This window comes from Lepisma saccharinum, chromosome 1, assembly GCF_977018435.1.
Source record: "Lepisma saccharinum chromosome 1, izLepSacc3.1, whole genome shotgun sequence".
NCBI lineage: Eukaryota > Metazoa > Arthropoda > Insecta > Zygentoma > Lepismatidae > Lepisma > Lepisma saccharinum.
The window spans coordinates 76,978,444-77,004,356 of NC_139229.1; positions in this window are offsets into that span (position 1 = coordinate 76,978,444).

The following is a 25,913-nucleotide window of genomic DNA, read 5'->3' on the forward strand; positions in this document are numbered from 1 at the left end:
ATAATTACAGTAACATTTAGTAACATATGTATTAATACTAAAATCAACCGAACACAACCCACAAATTGCAACAAGAAAGTGGTAAATACCAATAGCCACTCATTGCACTAGATTTCCACTTAAGAATAGTTCAAAACATGATTTATTTTGCTGGAGCACGTAATAAGCAATTTCTACTGTAACTACCAGTAATACTCAGTAAACAAAACCAAACTAAATTTAAAATTTCTTGCTCTTTCCTTTATTGATAAACCTACTTCTAGTGCACTACTACAAAAATGTTGATTTTTCCAGAAAGACAGTAAATTTCCCCTGACATTTCTGATTTTTCCAGGAAATATAAATTCCATGACTCTTTTAGAAAAAGTAAATTCCCTGACTTTTCCAGGAAAAGTAAATTTCGTGACTTTCCCACAAGAAGTAAATTCTCTGACCTTTCCAGAAAAAAAATATTCTCTGACTTTCCAGAAAATGTAAATTCCCTGAGTTTCCAGAAAAAGTAAATTCTCTGACTTTTCCAGACTGGTTGACAACATGAGAAGGCGTACTTTTTTTATTTTTTTATTATATATAATGAAAACGGTAAAAATCAGGAAATAGGTATTTGGGGTTTTGATGAGGTGTCTATAAAATTATATACTAGAGTTGAAATCATATAATAATAATAATAATCCTTTGCGCAACAGCCCCTGAAGGGCCTGGGCATACCTACCGACTGCCGGTCTCCCTCCCACACTTTCTCTCGTCACCTCTAAGCATGGAGATCTTCAACCAGTATTGGAATAGTCGGGGGGTCAGCCCGACGTATCCCCAGCCGTTATAGTAGTTCGTCTCGACCGGATTACGCTCACTCACTCGGAGCTTCCCAATTTCCTCACGATGGTGGGTTGCCACCGGCCCCAGAGATATAAAATATCTTACGCCGTACTTTTTAAAATTTTCTTTCAATCAGTTGCGGATATACAGGGCTACTACAGGATGTCCCACGAACGGCGCAACTGGGAATTAAGAGTGGCGTTACTTTGTAACCGAAACCTGTACATACATAAGTCATACGCCAAATGTTTAAACATAGAAACACCAAACGGGGTGCAGTGTTGTTCATGCAGTGTTGCCAAATGTAAGTGAAAGTGTAAATTTATTTTTTCACAAAGCATGGAAAATTGCATGTCAAACATTCGTACGGAAATTTGGACGTCAATTTCCACCTTGGGTAGGTGGACTATTTCGCCATCTATAGTTCAGAGAAGAAAACCGATCGTTTTCGCGTATAGCCAATCCTGAAATGCCTCGTAAAGGCGTACCGGTCCAAATGGGTGTTTTAAAAACATTATGAGGTACAGTGGCAACACTGTTGATGTTTGATGCACATACAGATATTGATTGATTTGGTGTTTTAAGTCCACTTTATGCACAGTAAGGCTAATCTGGACTGGACCTACAGTTTAAATTGGAATCCGAACCACTATGTGCCTTCACCGGGTATCGAACCCGGAACCCCTTGATTACAAGGCGACGACGCTACCATTGCGCCATCGAGGAGGCTGCACATACAGATATGAATGATACACGAAAATTGCAGTAAACTCAATAAGTTTTCCTCGAATTCTACGAATGTGCTATGGGTGCCTCTGACCATACGACACATATCCAAGCGGTGGTCCTGTTCCACCCATACATTTTGTAGCAATCCCTTGTCAATGGACATCAGAGAAGCATTGATGCGTTCCCTGAACTATACCAGTGTCCAGAAAAGAGGATTCTTCTGAATGCACGCTGCACTGCAATAACAGATGAACATCTCGCATAATCCAGCACACAAAAACTCTCTTCTCGGTTTGTGGCCATTTTGAACAGGGACTGCACTCGTGCTGCCAACTGGAGTGTCACAGTGCAAACTTGGTGAGTTCACAGTTATTTTCATGTATCATTCATATCTGTATGTGCAATATTTTGGTAAATGCAGTGTTTTGAAATCGAATGAATCATTTATAGTAGCCCTGTATTCCATAGAGGTTTATTATATGTACTACTGCATCAACAATTCTATGTATGATGTAGTATTATGTACCCAGTATATTTAATTCGATACCCGGTGGAGGCATATAGTGGTTCGGATCCCACATTAAACTGTAGGTCCAGTCTCGATTAGCATTCCACGTCAAACTCGGCATCCTTAAGCAGCAGCGAATATGTTTACAGTGTTCTGTTATAGATATTACTGTATCAATAATTATATGTAGTATATGTAGTATTATATACTCAGTACCTTCTCGGACCGAATATCCAGAATTCTTGTCACAAGCAAATTATGTGAAATATCTAGCACTTGCAAGTCTTCGATTCTTTGTCCGGCATTATACGTATTTACCTAATGTCTGCTAAGCTCTTTTTACTGTCATCTGGTAGTTAAAACGTGAACTAACAAGGGAATGGCTCAAGGGGAAACGATTGTTTTTACTGAAAAAGGAAAATCAAGTCTGAAATGGTTATACCGCAGGGTAACGAATTGCAAATTCCCCCAATAGCACAGAAAAAACAGATAATGTCAAATGCGTATTCCCAGCCCTTTGCCCAAGGACAATTTTGTCTGAAGCTTTGCGCAGTCTGGAAATAGAGGTTTTTGTTGTTGAGGAGCGCGCGCAGTTAATAAAATAATTATATTTCTTATTGTGTATGCCTTGCGGGGACAGGTAGTTGTTAGTATGTGAATATTAACAAATGTATGAGTTAGGAGATTAAGATTTGTTGCAAGGAATAGGGCACCAAAATCTGTAGTAATGATTCTGGTTATAACTACAGGGTGTGTTTATATAGAAACAACGAAAGGAAAGTTTGTAACTATGAATTTTAGAATGCCAAATTATGCACTAGAATTTACAAGTAAGTGATGCTAACTAGAACAAGCCAAATAAACGTTCTTGAACAAAATGCATAAAGAATTCTTAATTCGTAGCACCAGTAATACCAGTTTCCAGTGGCATGCCACGTTGAAAAGATAACATTTAGCCGTAAATGTGGCGGTGCGTTTTCTTAGCAGCTACACGAAGAACTCCAAATGTGTGAACTGATTCAAATAGAATGCCTCCAGTATCACATTAAAGGGTAAAAACTGCCAACGATGCATTTTGGTGCATCAAAGGGTACTTTTAACAGCTGCTGTTCCGCGTGTTGCACTAAAAAATGCATTTTGAGACTTGTTTTTTAGGCTTATATTTTACCATATTTTCTGCATTTACTTTTCTTTTCTAAAAATGTTAGGCCGAAAGGTGGTGAATATGATACCATCCACCTTCTCTCGGCTCGCAACTAATAATATCATCCCAAACATTAAGGAATTTCTGTCTGCGGCCATGTAAAATGTTTGCATTTCAATTTCTACACATTTCAAGAATAAGAAACATTTATAAAGCAGGAAACATTAGTGACTAGTCTGGTTAGGTCTTACTTGTCCCAAATAACTATCATGTACATCGGTTATTAACAGTACGAAATAAATAATAATACACTCCATTACCAGAAAAAAGAACAGTCAGAAAAATTCATAAATATCGCACAGATACCCACAATAATTCGTCAACGTTTGTCGAAATTTTTGTAATCGTTACAAGCGTGCTCGGAAAATACCACAACCGCTTATAAGATTATTCTTGACTAATAAGTGCCAGTTTATACGTGACAAGAGACAGTGAGGAGGTCGAGTTCACATTGAAAATTAACCGCCATATTGCACATTGATGTTTCTATATAGAATTTTAAAAATGTGCAATTTTTTACGAACACCCTATATTTCAGTTCTTATGTTGAATGCTTACTCCCTCGTACGAAACCTACACTCAAAGCTACAAAGTCTTGCATCTTAAACTCAGTAATTGGCCTATTGTTAAAAGAGAAAGCTTCTCTCAAGACCTCTTATTTCTAATCGCTTCCTCCTCCGCCTGCACAGCAACTCCCCTTACGATTAATATTAGTGTAATTACCCAATTAAGAAAAATATCCTTCAATAATTAATAATGAAACAAAAGTGTTTTCTGAACATCTCCTGTAGGGAAATTGTAGAGCGCATGATTCGATTGCCAGCAGGAAGATTTCTTTTATCTTATTTTCTCTGCCCGTAACATTGGCAGTGTTACCATCCCACCACGAGAGAAAAGCCAAAAAATACTCAATACTTGTTTTCATAACATAAGCTTAACTACTACATCTGCATTTAGCACATATCTAATCTGGAGAAACACGAGGCGCGGCAATTTAATTTCCGCATTGGTCGCAGCATGTCGCTGGAGTATTGAGACACGCAAACTATAGACAAAATGAGTTCTTCGTTACCGTGCAATAGAGAAAGCGGTAACGCAAATGTGAGGAATTATTTTTAATAAATTCGAATTCAGTAAGTATTGAAATTCTTTGTGATTACCGCGACGTTCATTTTATGAACTACCATCTGTGCTGTACTTTAATATATTCTTGAAATTTCAGTGAATCTTTTTCAATAGTTATACTGGTCATGTATAGAAGTATATAAGTATATAATAGATATAAAGTAAGGGAACTTTATAATCATTCTCTAACTTTAATCGTAACAAAATATTAATATTGAAATAAAAAACGGTTGAGTGCAGTTTTTGTACATTAAAAGGCAGGCTGATAAATTTTAACGGTACAATATTGTCAATTTTACGGTTATTTTTAGCAGTGTACACTACCTTTATATTTTTGACTTTTTGCAATTGTATATGATTTTGGCGCTAAGTTTTCAAGATTTATGCCCAAATGTTTCACCTAGTCACAAAATGGCACCTAAAGATCGAAGTGAATTTTCGAATCTGGTTCACAATTATAAATTTCTGGACCGGTTATCCCCTCGCCAGCTCCCCCCCCTTTCCAGAGATCAAAGTTGTTAGTTACATACATGGGAGTGCAGACAGACAATACAAAATGTAATAACAATGCAATACATTACGTATTGTTTTTAGTGATTACATGTACTGGAAAAGTGGCACAGAAATAACAATATGTTGCAAATACCAATTCAAGACTTACCTTAAGCCTGCTTCTCCGTATCTGATTACAACGACATCTGCAATGAAAGAATGCCTTGCAGTAATATCGACAAAATTATTTTATTTCAACTTCTAAAATCTCTACCAATTCGTACCGTTAATGGACTTCTTAGAAAGCCGCTGTAACATGGAAACAAAGCTTAATTGTGTTAACATTAGGCTTTCTATTATATTACATCAGTTGTATGTGTGTGTGGTGTATTAGAGGTACACACACAAATCGAAATGGCCGATCTGCGTGGAGGAGTGGTTAGCATAGGTTAGAATAGTCACCGGTTAGCATATCGGCCTGGTCATGGGTGTTTTTTCTAAGAGTCCCTTCATCAATTTCATCATATCACCCATTCTCATCGTCGCGATTAACCACAAGTGGCAGGAAAGCGAAGTAAAATAAACCAAATCAATCAATCAAATAATCAGTGATTGATTAAATTTGAATTTTTGGGTGCCTCAGCACTTAGGCTATTTTGCACCCGTCACATTATACAAGGTCCAGTCCCTTTCAATAACTAAAATATAACTATTTTAACATTACTGTAATGTTAAGAGGACTAACATATTCTTACTTGGGTTAAACGCGGAGGCTGTAAAGTGGCACTCAGCACATATAAGGACAAAACATAGGACAGCACACACATAGCCCTACAGAAGTTCTGCAGTCCAGGGTGTACTACGTGGAAGTGAGGTTAGTAATTGGGTGTACTACGTGGAAGTGAGGTTGACAATTGGGTGTACTACATTGAAGTGAGGTTGACAATTGGGTGTACTAGGTGGAAGTGAGGTTGACAATTGGGTGTACTACGTGGAAGTGAGGTTGACAATTGGGTGTACTACGTGGAAGTGAGGTTGACAATTGGGTGTACTACGTGAAAGTGAGGTTGACAATTGGGTGTACTACGTGGAAGTGAGGTTGACAATTGTGTGTGAGGTTGACAATTGGGTGTACTACGTGGAAGTGAGGTTGACAATTGGGTGTACTACGTGGAAGTGACGTTGACAATTGGGTGTACTACGTTGAAGTGAGTTTGACAATTGGGTGTACTAAGTGGAAGTGACGGTGGCAATTTGGGTGTACTACGTGGAAGTGAGGTTGACAATTGGGTGTACTACGTGGAACGTCATCCTTTAGCTACATCTACAAACAATCAACGAAAGCAAGAGAAAAATTAATGAACAATTTAATGAGCCGCGGTAGCTCAGTCTTTATGGCGTCTGACAACCATGCGAGAGACCTGGGTTTGATCCCCGGCGGGGAAGAACCTAGATTTTTTTCCACTTGTTCAATCGGCTCTGGCGCCCACCCAGAATCGTATAAAGTGGATACCTGGAGGAAACTCGGGGGGGGGGGGGGTAAAGGCGGCGAGGGTTATGGTGTTGATCACATCACTCCCACCTTCAGCCGTTTTCAAGAAAGTGTGGGGCCCTAACTCCACACCCCCTATACGCCTTCATGGAATGGTGCACAGGGGAGCACTTTTCTTCACTTTACGTGATGAAGAATTTGACGAGGAATACTTGAGCTTCCCACTGTACAGTTGCATGTTCGATCCACGTGCTTTGGTATTATTCCCTTCGAAGTCCACTCTTGGGGAATAAATATTGTTCTTCGCAATGGTATGTCTTCTCCCCAACATTTTCCTGTAACTTACTTGGTGCAGGGTTCATTATACAGACTCAAACATTTGAAAAGGGGGAGGGGAGAATTATTATCTTCTGAAGACATCTTTTATATTGTAATCTCCCTTGCGAGAGACGAATGTGTTTTCCCTTCTTGCTCCAGTCTCTGTGTCTGTCTCTCTCTCTCTCTATCTCTCTCTCGGAAGTTTCTGGAAGTGTTCTCAGATGAGCATCTGGGAATGTCGTGAGCGTCTCGGAGGGAAATGCAATAACAGTAATTAGAGGTGATTAAATATTTGTCTGTTTCCTCTCGGTGTAAATACTCCCAGCATCTTCTGGACCACTTCTCCAGAACACGGCACTTGACTCTCCCTCTTCTTGGAAGCCGTCAGATCTGTTGACAGTCGAGGTTGTGATTAGGCCAATAATGAGGGGTAAGATGAGGAACACGAGGAGGGGAAACAGAAGGAATGAGGGGAAGAAGGAGAAAGGCAATCTGTCAGTCACGGATCAAATGCAGGCCTCTTGTCGATATCTGGAGAAGGGGGCGATCTGGTTTGGCTTGATGGCGCGTCCACACTGACTTACAGATGCTTACAAACGAGTAGCAAGCATGTGTATACTGTTTAAAACATGTTTAAAAACTGCTTTGGTTATTTGTATCCTTTCTATATTTTCCAGGCAACTTACCAGGCCTTTAACATGTTATAACCAAGCTTTAAGTATTAACGTGAATTTATGGTTGATGATTGACTTGGTTTATTTTCCTTCGCTTTTTTGCCACTTTTGGCTATCGCGCAGATGAATTGAATTGTTGTCTTAAGACCACTTTGTGCACAGATAGACTAATCGGGACTGGACCTACGGTTTAAAGTGGGATCCGAACCACTGTGAAATGTGCCTCCACTGTATAGAACCCGGGACCGCTTGATTACAAGCCGACGACGTTACCACTACATCATCGGAGTGCCCGAATCGCGAAGATGAGAATGAATGATGATATGATGAAATTGTTGACTAGACACTTACAAAGAACACCCATGCTCATGTCGGGAATCGAACCACGGGCCTCTGGAGTCGTAGCGTCCTGTGCTAAACACTCGCCCTCCGAGATTGGCTTAATGAATTTACTATTCAAGATAGTAAAGTTTATTCAACCTTCATCTACATAAATAAACACACATATTACGTACTTATTTTATATCTAATATCTCTATCAGGAAGCTAGTTCAAGAAAAAGGTAGGATTTATTTTCACTCCCAAACCCTGGCAAGTCCCTGACTTTTAGAGATTTTTGGATGTAACTTCAAAAGTCCCTGACTTTTCACGACTGTTTTGAGTTTTCCAGATCAGTGGGAACACTTAATTCTTTAAGAAGTAAGAGCAATTTATGCCATACCTCTTATCATTTATTATGCCATTTAGAATATTCTGGCGTTGTATATTCTGACGTCACAGTGAGTCAACAAGGCGTGTACAATTTTTTTTAAAATTTAAAGTGTCATAACCAGATATCATATTAATTTCTTAAGTTTGGCTGGTTGCGTCTGCAAAGACGTACACTACACATCCTCCTAAAATTCTCAAACTCAAGTCACCTTCCTATCGCCTATCGCCTATCAAGTGTCTTCACGAATTTCAATGTCACCAGATCGCAGAGCTAGCCAACTTTCTCTATCATCGTCCAGAAACCAAACTTCAAAGGATGTGAAAACAGCTGCCAGGGATCACGACATGCAAATACTTCGCTTGCTTTCTTTCTTTATCTCTGTATTTCTTTCTTCCTTTCTATCCTTCCCTTCTTGTTCCTTCTATCCTTCCAGTTATCTGTTTATATTTCTTCCTGTTTTTCTCCTTTCTTTGTATTCCTTCTCTTTCCTTCCTTCTTCCTGTTTCCAATCTTTCTATATCTCTCTCCCTTTTGCTTCTCTTTCGTCCTTTCTATCTCTCCATTTTCTTCTTTCTCTTCTTTTACCTCTCTTCTTTCTTCCTGTATCACTCCCCTTCTTTCATGCTTCTCTCTCTCTCCGTCTTGCTGTTTCTCCATCTTCCTTTATATAACTTTTTATTGCTTTCTGCTTCCCTCTCCTCCTTTCCTCTTTTTCTCCATCTGACTCTTCTTCCCTCGATTTATCACTCTGTGTGTTATTTTTCCTCTACCCCTCACGATGACGCAAATCTCTTATGTGCGCAATAAGATGGGCAAGGACAGAGCCTCCTCCCCCCACCCCGCTGGCGCCTTTTTCAAAACAACAAAAATATGCAAAGAATGTCAACAAGACAAAAAAAGAAAAACGAGCGAGAACACAAAAAATTAAAATCCGAGGAAATTCATATGAACCGACTGGAAGGCGTATTTCCAGGTTTGAACTGTTCGTTGAGAATAATTAAACAACCGTGATGTAATGAAATTTCTGTTTACACGAGCGGCCTGTTTTTCAGTCGACAAAAGGGGGGAAAAATAGGACCGTTGCTAATAGGAAACCCGGATAGGACGTTGTTTTCGTCATATTCGTGTTGATATAGTAAATACCAAGAAAGAGCTTAATAATGGAAATGAATAATTTCAGTTCTTTTAGGGAGGAAGGAGGGGGAGGCACAAAACTTGAAATTAAGGAAGTTCCATATCCGTTGTAAGTTTTGTTGTTTGATTTGCAACAAACAGTTTTTTGTTAAGAAAATAAGTTCTGAAGGATCGACAGAGATGAGAAATTTGGAAAATGTATTTAAATATTTTTTGTATTCTGTAATGAAGCGGCGTTAACTAAGTGCTTCATTTTGTTATTGTGCCACTCGAACGCGGACCCTGTAGCAGCTGGAATCAATTGGACCAAGTTTCAACTATAGATCATCTCGTAATATTGTATTGCCCTTCTCGTTACGACCTCAAGAACGCCTCTGTATGTGCATTCGTTCCGGAGATATACGCAATGGAAAATTGTATGTTTGTGAAAAATGACATTTTGATCAATCCTCATATATTAAATAATAATTACATTTCAGAAAAATCCTTTCACAAGCGTTGCTTTTGGAGCAAAGTAAAGTTGTGTACAAAATATCATCCAAATCGGTCACTATCGAGGTCAACTCCTGCCTGATTTGACATGGAATGGCCCATATATATGGTATGCTGTGTTGGGTTGCATACGTACAGGATATATTTTAAGCGCTTGTAGCGCAGAAACTAAGCGCTTTCGAGGTAAACTTCATAAGCAAAAGTTACTTGTTTTAACGATATCTACCAGCATCCAAGCGTTGTTGAAATAGTTTTGCGACACCCTGTATGTGTATATGTATGTATGTATGTATGTATGTATGTATATATATATATATATATGTGTGTGTGTGTGTGTGTGTGTGTGTGTATTATACAGAGCTCGAAAAATCCCAGTCGCAATGGCGACTAAAAATTTCAGCCTGGCGACTGTGATCTTTTGCTGCAATATGTACGTAATTTTGAAGATTCTAAGTTCAAATTGCAACGTTGTGAACATTCCATAGATTCAGTAACAATTTCTTACTCTTTGTCCCCCATTTTTTGCTTTCTCAAATGATTTAGCGATGTTTTGAATACCGTGATGCTCAACTTCTTATAAAGAATGTTTCTAAAGTTGCACAACCCAAACTTATATCATGAAAACCGTAAGAGATATTTACACCGGGTTTTCTACATTATAAAGCCTCATCCATTGAGTTATTTTTCATTGCATAAAATTATCAGTTTACGCCATACAAAAAATTAGATAAATTAATAACTGGCGGAAGGCAGGGTTAAAATTTGTCCAAAAATGAACTTTTGAGTGAGAAAAATATCTAAAGAAATTATCGAAGGGTCATAATTAGATGTCTGATGACTGATACCATGTGAATCTATCATTTACGAACAATATTGGTAATGTGCAATATTTGATGGATTTTTGACTGAGGTTTTTATGGTTTGAGTGAAAAATAATATTTTTGGGACATATCTCAGTAGATGGCAACACAATCAGGTCGAAATATTGTCAAAAGACGCATGCAATATGTGCCTAAGTATTGGCCATACATTTACATGAAAAATCATAAATCAAGATTTTGTGCCGAAATTGAACTCTTGAGAGAATTCTAGACTGCCCCTGGTTATCCTGAATTCTCTTCGCTCACCTTCGCCACTACTGTGCATGTTTTTTTTTTTTTTTAATTGTTTTAGCATGGCGTATACATTGGAGCAGCGTGTGTGCTTTGCTGAAGAGTATTTTACTACTAATTCTCAAACTCTAGTGCAAGAAGTTTTCAAAGGAAAATACCTTGCTTCTGATGTACCTCACAAAGCAACTGTTTTACGACAAGTCAAACACCAACAAATGATCCCACAAATTGTTAAGAGTTGTTATTTATTGTTGAAAATCAATTCTCAGATGTTCTATTCAAATTAACACTGGTTTTTTTTCAAATAATGTAATTGGTTTTACTTGGATAATTGCTAAAATAAATTTATTAACCCAGCCTACATGATCATTTTAGTGCAGAGAACCAGGTGTAAATATCTCTTACGTTTTCATAATATACATTTTCAAAGTTTGGGTTGCGTGACTTTTGAAACAATCTGTAGTATGCACAATTGCTAGTAGGTGGTTTCCTGGCGCCTGATTTTCAGAGTTGGCGCCTAGCTTTGAAGAAAATTTTTCGAGCACTGTATATATATATATATATATATATATATATATATATAATATGTGTGTGTGTGTAGTTTGAACTCTGTAACAGCCCCAAATCAAAAACGTTCCTCCGCCAGTGCGTTCAAGTCTTAATCCTTGCGTACCCAAACATCTAACAGCACATTGCAAACTTTAGTACATACGTCAAGGTTATCTCGCCATCAAGGGAAATTTCAATGATTTCCATCCATAACAGGAAGCCATTAATTCATGACCATGAGACCTACCCCCACCCCCCTCTCCCCTTCGCCGTCAGAGTCGCAATTTCTCTTTGCGTACTTTCCTTCAAAATCCCAAGCCGAGCTTTGTTTCGGAAGCCACGATAAATTATGTGGGTTTTCCTCCCACTATAACGTCTGCCAATATTTGCGGTTTACGAGACCGTGCAGGACTGGAAGGAGGGTGGGGGGGGGGGGGGATAATACGATCCGAAACGCTGCCATAACACAGAAACGGAAGGTTTATTTAATAACATTCCCCGAGCTTCATAAACGTCGTTTTGTCCTTTTTCTCGTTGCGTATAAAAGATGCGTAGGTCAAACGGATCTGTTGCGAAAGAGCGTAATTTACGGGTACGCAGAGAGAGAGAGAGAGAGAGAGAGAGAGAGAGAGAGAGAGAGAGAGAGAGAGAGACAGACAGAGGTAGACGCAGAATGAAATGGGGATACGTCCCTCTCCCCCCTCCGCCTTAATAAAACAACAATAACCATTCAGAGAGGGATGTTTGTGATTTAAACAGCAACTAGGCTGAATCCGCCGTGCTGGATCACGGTTGAGAAACAATGTCATGTGAATTTTTCCGCGTTCTTGTTTCATTTCCTGTAAAAATTCCAAAAATAACATGGTTGTCAGACTCAGCCAAAGCTTGAAGGTGTTTTCATGCGAGCGTGCAACAAGTTATTGAGTCCACCATGACCGAGCACCTTTATCGCTGTATAATACCAGATCTACTGGAGGTTGACTTTGATAGCTATTTGTCCTGCAGCAATCTAACTTGTGACATGAACGTTCTATGAAGAGCATCAACTCCCCAGAGACAATATTCTAGGAACAACATCAGTTATGCTAGGGATGACCGGATAACGGATATGCGGATTTCAAATTATCAGTTTCGGTTGCAACGTATAATCAGGAAATCCAAATATCCGGATAAATCGGATAATACAGATTTGATGAAGGATTTTTTGAAAATTCGTACAGTGAAATACGAACATGACGAATGTAAGAATATGGGGATAAAAAGGCATAGGCTAAACAATCAAACTGTTCGGATAATGCACATACTTTGATATTCGGTCATTTCGGATAATGCTGATAATTAGTACAATTCGGATATCCGGATATCATAATATCCAATATCCGGATATTTGAAATCCGGATAGACAATTATCCGATATCTGGATAAAATTTTATTCTGATTTCGCCATCTTTCAGTTCCCCATAGGCAACGTTCTACTGGTGATCCATATAAGTGTTGCATATAAGTCAGTGTCATTCATGCCGGCCCTCGATAGGTTCTTTTGAAGATTGCGACTTGAAGCCCGAGCTGGCAAGCATCTCGAAAGATGGTATTTCGTTCTGTTTCCGACTGTGATAAGAGGAAATTCTCTCTCGCCAGTCCTTGTGAGAAATAGAAGCTGCTTAGAGGAGCCTGCCCACTTTCAGCCTCCAATTTTGAATTACAACCGTGGGGCCCTTGTCGAGTCAGGGCCGTCGAAGTCTACAGTGTTTCAAGTTAAGGCAGCAGATCCCGTTGCGGTAGCACTGGCAGAGACGATTCCACGCAGGTGAATCAGCGAGAGCGAAAAATCAGACAAGGCCAGGCTGGCTCGATAGCTCAGCGGTGTGCCGGCCCCCGTGGCGGAGTGCTTATCATATCGCGCTACGACACGAGGGGTCCCGGGATCGAATACAGGCCTGGGCATGGATGTTTGTGACTGTCCATCAATTTCATCACATGATCACTCATTCCCATCTTCGCAAATTAGCCAAAAGTTCTACAAAAAGCGAAGTAAAATAAAGCAAATCAATCAATCAAACCACTGAGAAACCAAAGTTTCGTCGACCTCCGTGGCGGAGTGGTTAGCACAGCGCGCTACGAAGCCAGGGGTCCCGGGTTCGAATACCGGCTACGACTTGAATGTTTGTGTTTGTCCGAATAGGGGTATTCCTTTATAAAAAAAAGTTGTAGAGTAATGGCACGGTATGCCAGAGACCTGGGTTCGAGTCCTGGTCGAGACTGCATTTTTCGCCTAAAAATTTCTACTTAGTAGCCTACATCTCCTGTGTGTGCCTAATCGTCAATAAGTATTTTCTTGTTTCTTAGTACAGGGATTTTGGTTGCAAATGTAGCATAAAATGCTGACACTTTTTCTCCACTTTAGGGGTCGATACATCGATTTAGTTTGTTTTATTTCGCTTTTCTGCCAATTTGACTAATCGCGAAGATGAGGATGATGAGTGATGATAAGATGAAATTGATGAAGGGGCACTGCACTCTAAACGAATATCAATGCTCAGTTCGCGACTCGAACCCGCGAACTTCGGTGGCGAGATCGAAAGTCGCCGATCTGGCGTTAATGCACCAATAATAACGAATGTGTTGAATAACCACTTTAGGCACATATAGGCTAATCAGGACTAGACCTACAGTTTAAAGTGGGATCGGAATCACTATGCAATGTGCCTCCGCAGGGTATCAAACCCGGAACCTGGCGTTAAAGCATGGACACATGCCATAATAAACTACCTTAAAAATGAATAATAGCATATAATCGTTCAATTTCTACTGGGTGTTCCATTTACAACGCAACCCGGAGTTGGAGATAGTACAACTTTTGAAACCGGAAGTGGTACACATATAATCCTTATACCAAATTAAAGCCTTGTTCATGCATATATTCTTAAACCGAGGAACAATTATTGGATTTCATTAGTATCCTCGCAGTGTTGCCAGATGTAACGGGAAGTATAAATGAATTTTTTTACGAAGCATGAAAAATGGCACATAACACACATGTACGGACATGCCGTCGGTAATTTTCAGTTTGGTTAGGTGGATTAGCTTGCCATCTATGGCAATGAAAAAAGAAATGTTCATTTCTACCGATAACCAATCGGATGAGGCGTCTCTAAGGGGGAACTAGGAAAATCGTTGTTTTTAGAAATTAAGACTGAGCATTGGCAACACTGCTGGTGTTTCAGTGTACCAAAAGGTGTGTTTCGAAACTGCATACATCATGCAAACACTGAAAACAATAAAAAAAGAAAATTCATGCTTTGTAAAAAAAAAATTCATTTACACTTCCCGTTGCATCTGGCAACACTGCGTGGACACTAAAGAAATCCAATCGTTTTTCCCCGGTTTAAAAATATATGCATGCAAGGCTTCAATTTGGTATAAGGATTATATGTGCACCACTTCCAGTTCAAAAGTTGTACTATCCCCAACTCCGGGTTGCGTTGTAAACGGAACACCCTCTGAAAGCACTGCTATTTCCATATCATGTGGAAGCAGTGGCGGTAAATTGGGTTTCAAAACTGGGGGGCAAGGTGCCAAAACGACGGGGGGAGGGCAGGGCAAGGAGAGTGTACTTTCTCTTGTTAGATAAGGTTTAGTATAGTGCGGGGGCAAAAGTAGCAATAAGTGTGGGGTAAGTGCCTCCCCGCGCCTCCCTCCTAATGCTTACCACTGTGCGAAAGTTGCCGGACACCCCTATACGAACACTTGTTCTGAACAGAGCATCAAATAAATTTGATGCAGTAACCTGTTCTCCAACCGTTTCGACTGATTCAGTAACCTAACGATGGAAGCAAATAAAAGGCAGAAAAAACTTTTAATAATCGGACTACATTGCACGGCGGACATGTAACCAGATTACGGTTGTGCGTACTTGAGCTGACGTTGCATAAAAATAGCTCGAATGCCTCCGCTTCATGTCAAACGAACCTAATAAAACTATGTCCGAATGACCTGAGTGTGTGAGCGGCGTTTAGTTTTACGCGCTGGAAGATTGGCAGAATGTAAATTAACTGACATTCCCACCGCCCATTGGCCCATATTGCTGTTGATAATCTCACGGGATGGACGGGGAAGCCACATTTCGTCACATGGTGAAGCGTGGTTTTCCCCAGAGTCCATGGCTGGGAGTTGAAATCCAGTGTTGCCAGGAGGGGACTAAAAATCACTCTCAAACTAAAAAAACAGATATATATAATATATATATAATTTTAATACCGCGTGCAGTGGCAGCGCTCCGCCAGACACATTCTACTTCCTCTTAACGCACAGACACGTTGTCAACAAATGATGGTGTTCCTAGAACATTGTTTCAGGAAAGCTGATTTGTTCCTATGTATAGGTCAGCGGTTCTCAACCTTCGTGAGGCCGCGGTCCGGTAATTTGTTTTTCTTTCTTTAATTTCAATGCCACGATCCCAGCAATTTCATTCGTATATAACTTTCTATTTTCTTAAAAAAAAATTATACGTTAATTAATGTGTACACTTCAAATTTAATATATAAATTATGGCATAACCATAGAGTGTGTTAGTTCGATTACGTCTAGGCTTGTTGACCAGAAGAAAAGGACGATAAAAAGAAAGAGAGAAACAGAAAGAGAAACAGAAAGAAATATTATTTGTATTAATACGACGCATCCATTGTCTCAGCCGGGCTGCGCTACAGAATAATCTCTAGGCAAATCGATTAATAACAATAAGAAATATGTTAGTTTTATCAATTTCTCGTGGTATGCTCTTAAAATCGTACATGCTTCATCATCCACACAAAGTAAACTCCTCACAGATAGTCCTCAGTCCTGCTGAACAATTACAAATAATGCCCTCTCCTCACGGTGCCTTTACGTAACGAGTTTCCTGGCCAAAGGGAATTTATTTGAAGTTTACCTTCTCACATTAGAATCAAGACAATTGGATATTAAGTATACAAATGACCAAGGTACTTAGTAGTCTTGACCTATCGTCATATTGCTCAGACTTACATATTTCATAATGTTCTAGACCAAGTTACATTCCATCCATATCCGTAAACGAGTCTCTATCAGCGACAGGCAACGAGAACATAAATCGACAAACTTTCGGACGTTCCTGCATATCTTACACGTGGAGAAAGGAATACTACGTTCACAAAAACTAAAAAAAATAGCATATTGCACTCAATTAGTCGCACGCAATTTCGTAATTCAAGGTAATGCCGCCCCTAAGGAAAGGGGAACGAGATAATGAATTGCTTATTGCACACTTACGGAAATTTCATGTCGTCCTTATCGCCTACTGAATTCCACACATGAATTTATGTATAAAGTGAAACGTTTAACCTGCTATGTACACCACTACAGCCCAGCATATTTCTCACAGACAGACAGAGAGAGAGAGAGAGAGAGAGAGAGAGAGAGAGAGAGAGATGGGGGATATAGCGAGAGAGATATAGAAAGCTCTGAATGTTGTTATAAAATTGCAAATTTAAGCTAATTACAACTATGAATACTTTTGAGGATTCCCAATTTCATCTGTAATTAACGTTACTTTCTCAAGTTCTTTTTATCAGATCGTATTCCTTTTTAACAAGTGGATAAATATAACATAAATCATTGAAAATATTCATAAATATCGCCGTTAATAAACAGCACACTTACAAAAAATTTGGAGTCTTTTTGTAGTGACATCTATCGTCGAGAAACGAAACTAACCAGAAACGGCTTTGCGTGATGACAAGGACTGTAATTTCCTCGTGCATTCATCCATCTATCCGAATCGGAACGCCCTCTACGTCTGGGTTTGTTTTAGGTTGTTACAGTCTCCCCTCCACTTTTCACCATAAATATTCCTTTGCCCGCTAGGGGAGATAATGTTGTCGCGTTTCTACCTCAATGATGGGAATTAGAGGGCATTGGACTGATAGCTCTCGTCTATCTTTTTCTTCTTTTATCAGCTTATTGGTTGCTAAGTAGCTCTATCTAGCTCGGGATCTTTTTCTACCTGACATATTAATCTAATGAAGTTGCCACGCATCGATGGATTTCACCCAAGGGGACAAACTTGACACTTAAGTGAGCGTGTCGTGCGAAATTAGTTCAACGTCCACCCACCAGATGTCGCTGGCAGCAAGGTAATGCAAGCTGCACTGTACTTTATAAGGTACCATTGCTATTATAGCTTTATCCCAACAGGAAACGAGCAAAAATATTTCCTTAAAAGCATTATCTTACATACAGGTATACAAACACACACACGAGCATTCATAAGTGTGTTATGCAAAAGTATACAAGTATGCTGTCATAGCTCCTTAACAAGCTGTAGTAGTTCAAGGTAAAGATCGGCGTGCATATAGCACCGTGCCATGAAGGCACGCTTAGAGGATGTGGGAGTAGGACCCTATATATTCTCGACCAAGGCCATTTTGGAGGTGATGTGATAAGCACCACGCTCCAGCCACCTTTATCCCCCCACCAGTAACCATTGATTTGAGGCTAGATGAGTCGCTTAATGCGAGGACAAGGCCAGAAAAATTCCAACCTTAGATCAGCCACTTCAGGAATCGAACCCAGTTCTCCCGCATGGCAGTCAGACGCCTTACCGACTAGGCCACCGCGGCTTCAAATTAACATTGTTCGATATGTACAGAATACAGAACTATATGTGGCAGAGAGAGTGGGGGGAAGGAAAAGAAGTGATAGAATCAGAGAGTTAGAGAAAACTAGAATCTTAAAGAGAGGGTGAGTGTAAAAGACATGAACAGAGAAAAAGAAGTGAAGAAGATGATAAGGAGTAAACGTGAAGAAAGAGTTACTAAAACTGAGGAAAGAAGATAGAAAATAGAACGAGGGAGAAGAAGAAATAGAAATAGGGAACTTCAACCGTTCGATCAGTTGCAAAACGCTCTGTACGAAATCGTCCCACTGGACATTGTGGAAACAACTCTTCAATTCCTCCCCGAACCCTACATAGTATCTCTTCATCTTGCCTGAAAAAATAGGAGAAAAAAGGGGGGAGAGAATGTATCGTTCTTTTTTAGGTGGCAGTTTCACGCAAACTCAACCCCCGTTCCATTAAAACTCCTGGCGATATATGGACAACAATAAGTAAGGAGGGAGCGGGGGAGGAGAGACGTCATGCTTCCAAGACAAAAAGAAGAGAGAGGGAGAAAATATACAAGGGGAAATTGTAGAATGCGGATTTCAGACCGAGATACGCTGCGTTAATGCACCAGCAATGACATGCAACATCACCGCTTTCCATTACAAGCTTCCTGTAAAAGGAATATAAATTTGGGGAAACAGAAAATGGCAACCGTTATCACCTATCTTGTTTCATTACCAGAAGAGAGAGAGAGAGAGAGGGGGAGGAGGAAAGGATAAAAAAGACTGCAATTCTCTCCCCCACCCCTCTCATGGTCGACACGACGAATAAATTATTTATAAAGATTGCACATGAAATTTGAGTGTCGGGAATAAAGAAGCAAAAAAACAAAAGAGAGGAATCAAAGGGCTGTCACATTCTATACAAGAGCAGTTCGTTATGGACCTTTTCGGAGCTAGATCATGCGAGGTGATATCGTGGAGGTATATAACGTTTGCAGAAAGAGATTCGAGTCAGTTTGCCATAAAATGTCAACTTCTCAGTACACTACACCGAAGGTATGTAATTTGCTTCCGGCAGTACGCGACCACATATTAGTCAGCTCTGTGTTCTCTGCGGAGGGGAAGGGGGATGAATTCCCAGCGGAAACCTGAGATGAATTGTCCATGCAACTATTCTCCATGTACGTATATTGTTCATATCTGCAGTTCATCATGAGATCGTAGGTACATAAAAGCAGTGCGTGAAGGGGGGCAATGCCAGGGGTAGTCCTACAGATCAGATCATCCCTAGCAACAAAAGTAAATTTTCATCCCTGCTAAGGGTATAACCCCCCTCCCTCAACGCAATAACAATACAAACTGAACATTTGTAACTCGAATACTTTAATTATATTTTCAAATATAATCTTGTTCATGAAACAAATATCCATTTCGTGTCATCACTGAAATCACTTCCTGACTATTGTGAAGCCTGCCTCCGTGGTATAGTGGTCAGCGTAACGCGCTATGAAGCCGGAGATCTCAGGTTCGAACGCTGCTGTATCATTGTGCACCTTTATCAGTTCATCATTCATTTTCATCGTCGCGATTAACCCAAGAGGCAGAAAACGACGTGAACCGAAAAATAATTGATTATTGCGAAAGTCACAATATCCTAAGGCTATCAGACAGTTCTTTCCTTAACCCGGCTATTCCTGGCTTTCTTGACAAATGCAGGCAAGATTTTGAAGTTAATGAACAAATCGTGCAGTGGTGATGCTAGATAAAGGACAACTAGGGCACTGCCCCACAACAATTTTAACATAAAACGTTCATCTGAAGTGACGATCGGTATATGTATAACTATTTTTTTTTGTTTTTGTTTTTTTCCTCAACTCCTACGTTTCTGCAACCAGACTTACAGGGTGCGCACCCTGTGCGAGGTTTAAATATTTCTGCGTCCTGTTGGAGAGATTCCGATCTCAGCTCTGCCCTGAGACGTGACGTCACTGACTGATCCAAGGATTTACAGCATAGGCAAGGGACGGTATTCCCTCACAATGAAAAAGCTCAAAATTCGTAGCCGTCTTTGGGCAGCGGACGAGGTGCCCTGCCCATTCATGTTTGCCTTGTTCACCTTTCAGTGTTTCCAACTCTTGGCAGGCACTTCATTCGTTCTTATAGCCTTCGTAGTTTCGCCTTCCAGCAATAAGCTAGAGAAAAAAATCCCACGAATGCTTTTCTTCGAGCTTGTTCCGGCGACCTGAAAAGTTGACAACACTTTTTATTGCACAAACTTGTCCCTCGGTGTTTTGAAAAAGATCTTCCTTTCCATTGTATACGGATTTGGATTTGAGTTAGTGTGTGAGTTTGCGTTGCATTCCATCTATGTGCGTGTTGATCGCTTATGAAATAATTAGTTTTTCGCGAGTGAAAGAGTTTATAGTTACTGTACGTGTGCATTTATTTGTGTGATTGTGTGTGTGTTCCAGACAACTTGACATGCAGATTATCTTCGTAAGTATAAACGAACTTTTTTGGGGTACATGGCCAATGTAAAGTGTTGTAACTGAATTTAACGCTGCATCATCTTCCTAGTTAGTTATTGATATTAGTGGATACTTGGTGAATACAGTATATTTCTTTTCATTATTTTGGAAGACATTTTGTGACGCTAGTCCATGTTAAAATGACATTGAATCATGTAGAAACTCTAATATCTACGCCTTTCAATTCATTGACAATGGACGAGAAACTACAGATTAGGCGACTAAGAGATATCTTGATACGAATTTGTTACATTTCGTTCCAAATAGTGACCCATTGTTCGAACAATTTACTTACTCTATGTCGAGGAACTAACTCTTCTCAAAAACCTTAAAGAGAAACATAGAGGTTAACTGCCCCTCCCCACCTAAAATAAAAATGTGCCCTGCCTGCCTGAAATCATGATTAATAATTTTCTATCAACGATAATTACGTCCTATGTATGGTTTGTTTCGCGGATTCTTTCTGTAAATGGGAAAATCTTCTCGTTTAAAGTAATTAACTATTAAATAAAATATTTTATTTGAAAAATTAGCTTGTCTTTGGAAGTAAGATTCCCCAAAGTGTTATTCGTATAGTTGCACCATCTATCTTCCACAAGAGAAAGAGAATCTGCAACGTCCCCCGATTGTACACCAGTCGTCAGAAAGTTAGTCCGCTACTCCTTTAGTCGGGAACATGAGACTCTTTGCAAATCGTCAGGGCTTGCTGAGTAGAAAAGAAACACAACACAGTATTCCAAGTTACACGCAGTTTTATAATCACTTATATTTCCTATCGTATGTGGACTTACAAGCAAGGTACAGATTTGCTTACGTTTCTGCCTGAAGAGGAACAATTCTATCGCATATTAAATCCCATCACAATCACTAAACACACTTGCAGATAGAATTAACGTTGGACCAGACAAACGTAAATACACGAAAGTTTCTGTACTTAATTATTATTTCCGAATATAGCCAGAATGAAACGAAAATGATTACGAATTACACTATTAGGGCATTCCATTAACCGTTACCACGTTTCTGTTGATTTCTCACCTTCACCTGTGTTTCTAACTGAGTCTGTCGTCAGGTGAAAAACATTCAGATGGGTTCACTTCCTCTGCTGAGATGAGAAAATGACGTCAATACGAACAGATTATGACGTATTTATAAAAAAAATATATACAAGTTCCAATCAAAACTGTATCAAGCTAACTATAGTTGTCTGTGACAGCTTGCACATTATTTGAAGTAAAAACATTTTAAAAATCTTAACTTCTTACAAATATAAAACCTTAAACGCTCAGGTTCGTTACAAATCCCATTCTTCCTCTTGGTCGTTGAAGCTCCGTGAAAGTGATCCACACAGCATCCACTCGACGGAGTCTCATCTCAGCAGATAATTCCAAATGTCCGCCGAGGTTTTTTGTTCATTAGTCACACCGCAATCCCACCACGCACAACAAAACAGATAATGTCTCGCTGTTTTCGCCGTCCTTAATACAGAGCGAGGATGAACTATTGAAAATTTTATCGAATCATGTTGAGGATTGTTTTTCATCCTTCCTCCACCATGTTTTTTCACGGTTTGCTAATTTCATTTGCCCCACCTCCTTTTCCAAATTTCTCAGCGTTTATCTGCGACCGCGCCGGAGACAGGAATCGGTGTCGCATCACGTGATCCATTGTCGCAGACAACGCTCTCTTATTGTTGAGGTTTTTAGGCGATGTTCATCTGTTTCTCTCTAATCTGTTTCGGCTTAACTAAGTTTGAATTCGATTAGGAAGAGTTAGACGAAGAAAGTTTATTAATTCAGGCCCAACTTGGAGTTTTTCACAACCTCTACTCTGTCTAATTTTTTTAGAACTAAGAATGGAAGACGCCATTTTGGTAAGATCTAGGGCTACTTTTTTTTTTAGATACAGCACAGAATTAATCAACATGGCGGTTGCAAAATTAAATTAGTTTATGGTAGCAATTTAGAAACCATTTCTTCTTATAATTTCGACGAAAGCAATATGGCCGCCTTAGTCTTGTTGTAAAACAACCACGTATTAATTTCGTGCCACAGATTGACTGATTTGGTTTATTTTACTTCCCTTTTCTGCCACTTTTGGCTAATCGCGAAGATGGGGATGAATGATGATACGATGATATTGATGACACACTCACGAAGAACATCCATGTCAAGGCAGGGATTCGAACCGGGGAACCACGTAGCGCGCTGTAATAACCACTCCGCCACAGACGCCTCTCGTGCCACAGATGAAAAAAACGTCTAAGCAAAATATGGATGTTTCTGCACATTAGATAAAAAGGGATCCCTTATCTTGTCTCAGTGGTCCGATAGCTTACAGAAGTTATGAGAAACTTTCAAGGTTCTTTTCGATTCTTGAAATCTTGCAAATTAGTTGAGAGTAGGACAAGTGTTAATGTGTATGGCACAGAAATGAAGATAAAACATTTAGATAAGACTCATAATAGAACTAATCTAACTCATTGGGTGACGAGTGGTCAGAGCATCCAGTCCCATCGCCGCTGTTTTCTGGCTCTCGATGTGACAATTACTTTTGTCACCAGTCTTTTTGTAGTTTATGTGAGTGTATTTTAGAATTTCGTAAATACTCTTTAACAACTTTCTGTAGCCAGTTGTGCTTTTTGGCTTTTCTTGGATTTTCGGTTTTAGACGGCGAGGGTAGGAAAACAATACCGACTTGTGGAATTTTTGACACTAAGGGTGACTTTTACTTGTTCAGCGAAAGGAAGAACGTCCGAGTTGCCGACCGAGGGGGAGTTCTTTCGAAACACGTGTGAGGACTGCTCTGTTTTTTTCTTCACCCCCAAACCCCCCAAGTGGACAATGAGGCTGGAAGAAGGACCACCGTCCAGCATTTTTTCTAAGCTAACGCACTGCGAGGCGGTTGATTTTTGAAGTTTCAAGTTTTCCTTAAATACCCCTGGACTCCAGAGGACCGACACAGTTTAGCGCCATATTCAGACCGAACACCATCTCCGCGTCACTTTGCGCGAGTTACGGAACTTTGCTTTGTTTTAACCTTTCGACCGCGTCGTGTTAATTGTCGTGAGTGTGTGATCACAGTGACAGTGCAAGGAATTGAGGCCGTGTTAATTACGTGTTTCACGTGCTCCAGTTGTGTTTTTCCCTTTTTTTGCATGGAGGGACAGTGAATCAATATGGGCGGTTGAAAACTACGAGAGGGACGGGACCTTCGGGTTTCCGATTACTGCTGCCATGAAACCAAGAGAAGAAGCCACGACCCTTGCTTAACTATACGACGCCTTAAGTCAAGAGAGCCGCACCACGACGCTTGCATAACGGCGTCTGAGATGAAAGACACGCCGCAGCGACAACTCGCATTGCCAACCCAGATGAGAGACGACAGTACCACAACGGAGACGGATGTTACACCGAGAAAAGGAGAAGAGATAGAGAAAAGAGGGAGATGAAACGACGTCCGCCCTTAGACGACCCGACGCCCTGCGTATCCCCGAACGGCCATTGAAGCCACTATCGGATGCAACGCCCCGAGCAGACAGATGGAAGCGAGGTGCTTTTTCCGCCCATCTTCGTCGCCGCGATGGAAAAAGGGAAGAAAAATGAATGTTACGTCTATGTCGAAGAGACAGTTTTCGCCCGCCAGGAGGACATACTGGCATAGCCACGAGTGTCGTCGGGACTCCGCAACAAGGACCGTTGACATCAGCGAGGACCACGCCGCCAATGACTCGGTATAGTATCCTCCAGTTATCTCTTTATGTGTGAGAGTGAACATTTGTCCACCTACGTCGCCACTGGTTCGTCATATGACAAAGCGAGATGAAATCGAACAATGTTGCTTGCAATTGCTAATTATTTTGGCCAATCAAATCAAAAGTACTATAAATCTTCAAAAGTTAAGAACCTATTTCGCTCACCCTTCGAAATTCTAAAAATGTAAAAGACCTACTATTTGTTATTGTTTTCCTATTCTCGCGCCGAGTATTTATATGATTAATTATAGGTGTGTTTTAACTTTTTACCGTGCTCTTTGATATATATAGGTAGTAGAAAACTAGGTACTAAATAGTATAGCCGACTTAATCATTTTTAACATATCCTAGTTTATATTACAGTCGTTCGTATTATCAGCACTCGTGTACTTGTAATCAAGTTAATTTCCTCTTGTCACTCATTTAGTGTATGCTTATTCTTTTTGCATAGTAGTGCCTCAACAAGGTAAAGGTAAAAGGTAAAGTGCTCCCCTGTGCATAGAACCACGCCATGAAGGCGTATAGGGGGTGTGGGGGTAACGCCCCACACTTTCTTGATCCGGTCGTGAGTGGGGGTGATGTGATCAGCATCACGCCCCTGACCGCCTTTACCCCCCAGGTACCCATGTTATTCGACGCTGGGTGGGCGCCGGGGCCGCTTCCATCGTTAGAAAAGTTCCCGGATTTGAACCGGCCGGGGATCGAACCCGGGACCTTGAGTATGGTAGTCAGACGCGTTACCGAGAGCCACCACGGCCACAACCTCAACAAGTGTAATGTCAATTATTATTTACTTTTGGTAACTATGACGCCTAGCTAATCGCGTCTCATACGTGACAGAGTGCTGGCCGCGCGTATTTACATTGAAAGCAAGCCTAAGGGGCTAATAGAAATCTCAAATATTCGAAGGTACACGGGAAATAAACCAAAGAGGCGGTTAGATATTTTATCATGTAATGCTATATTGTGTTTACCCCTGCAGTGTGTGTGTGTGACTGCATGATGGAATGAGAGCGAGGGGATATGTACAAGTAATGTGTTATATTATCATTGTTGTGTTTATTTTTGACGAATACACGTATATATTCGTTATCCTACAGGTGTTCTTGATTCATTTATATATATGTATAGATGTATATCCTCGTATGGTCGATATTTTTGGTTTTAGTCCTGAGTTTGAAGCTGTATAGCTTGTCTCCATTGACCAGAAGAGTTATAGTTTTCCATTATTACAACAATTATTATTGTTATTATTGCTATAAATGAATAACAGCACCACTTTATGCACGACGTGGCTTACCGCCGGAGGTGTAAATAACCGACCCGGTGACACGAACCTGGAATTAAACCGTTAGCTGGTGGTAGGAATCGTGTTTCCTTAACCGGAGACGCGAACCAAGGACCGACGACCGTCCAATCGGGCGGCCGCGGAACCCTGAACCTACGGACCAGCGGTAGAGTTGTTTGGCACCTCGAACTGGGGACTTTGGTCTCCCGGACGAATGGTCAAACCCTTTACATCGAGACCGGAAGCCAAACTTCTTATCTTCAAATACCTCCCCAATTATTCTCATGAAGCTGAGTCAACGCCGAAATATTTGGGCCTTCCACCGGGATCAAACCCGGAACCACATTCACCAAAGGCGGGAGCGC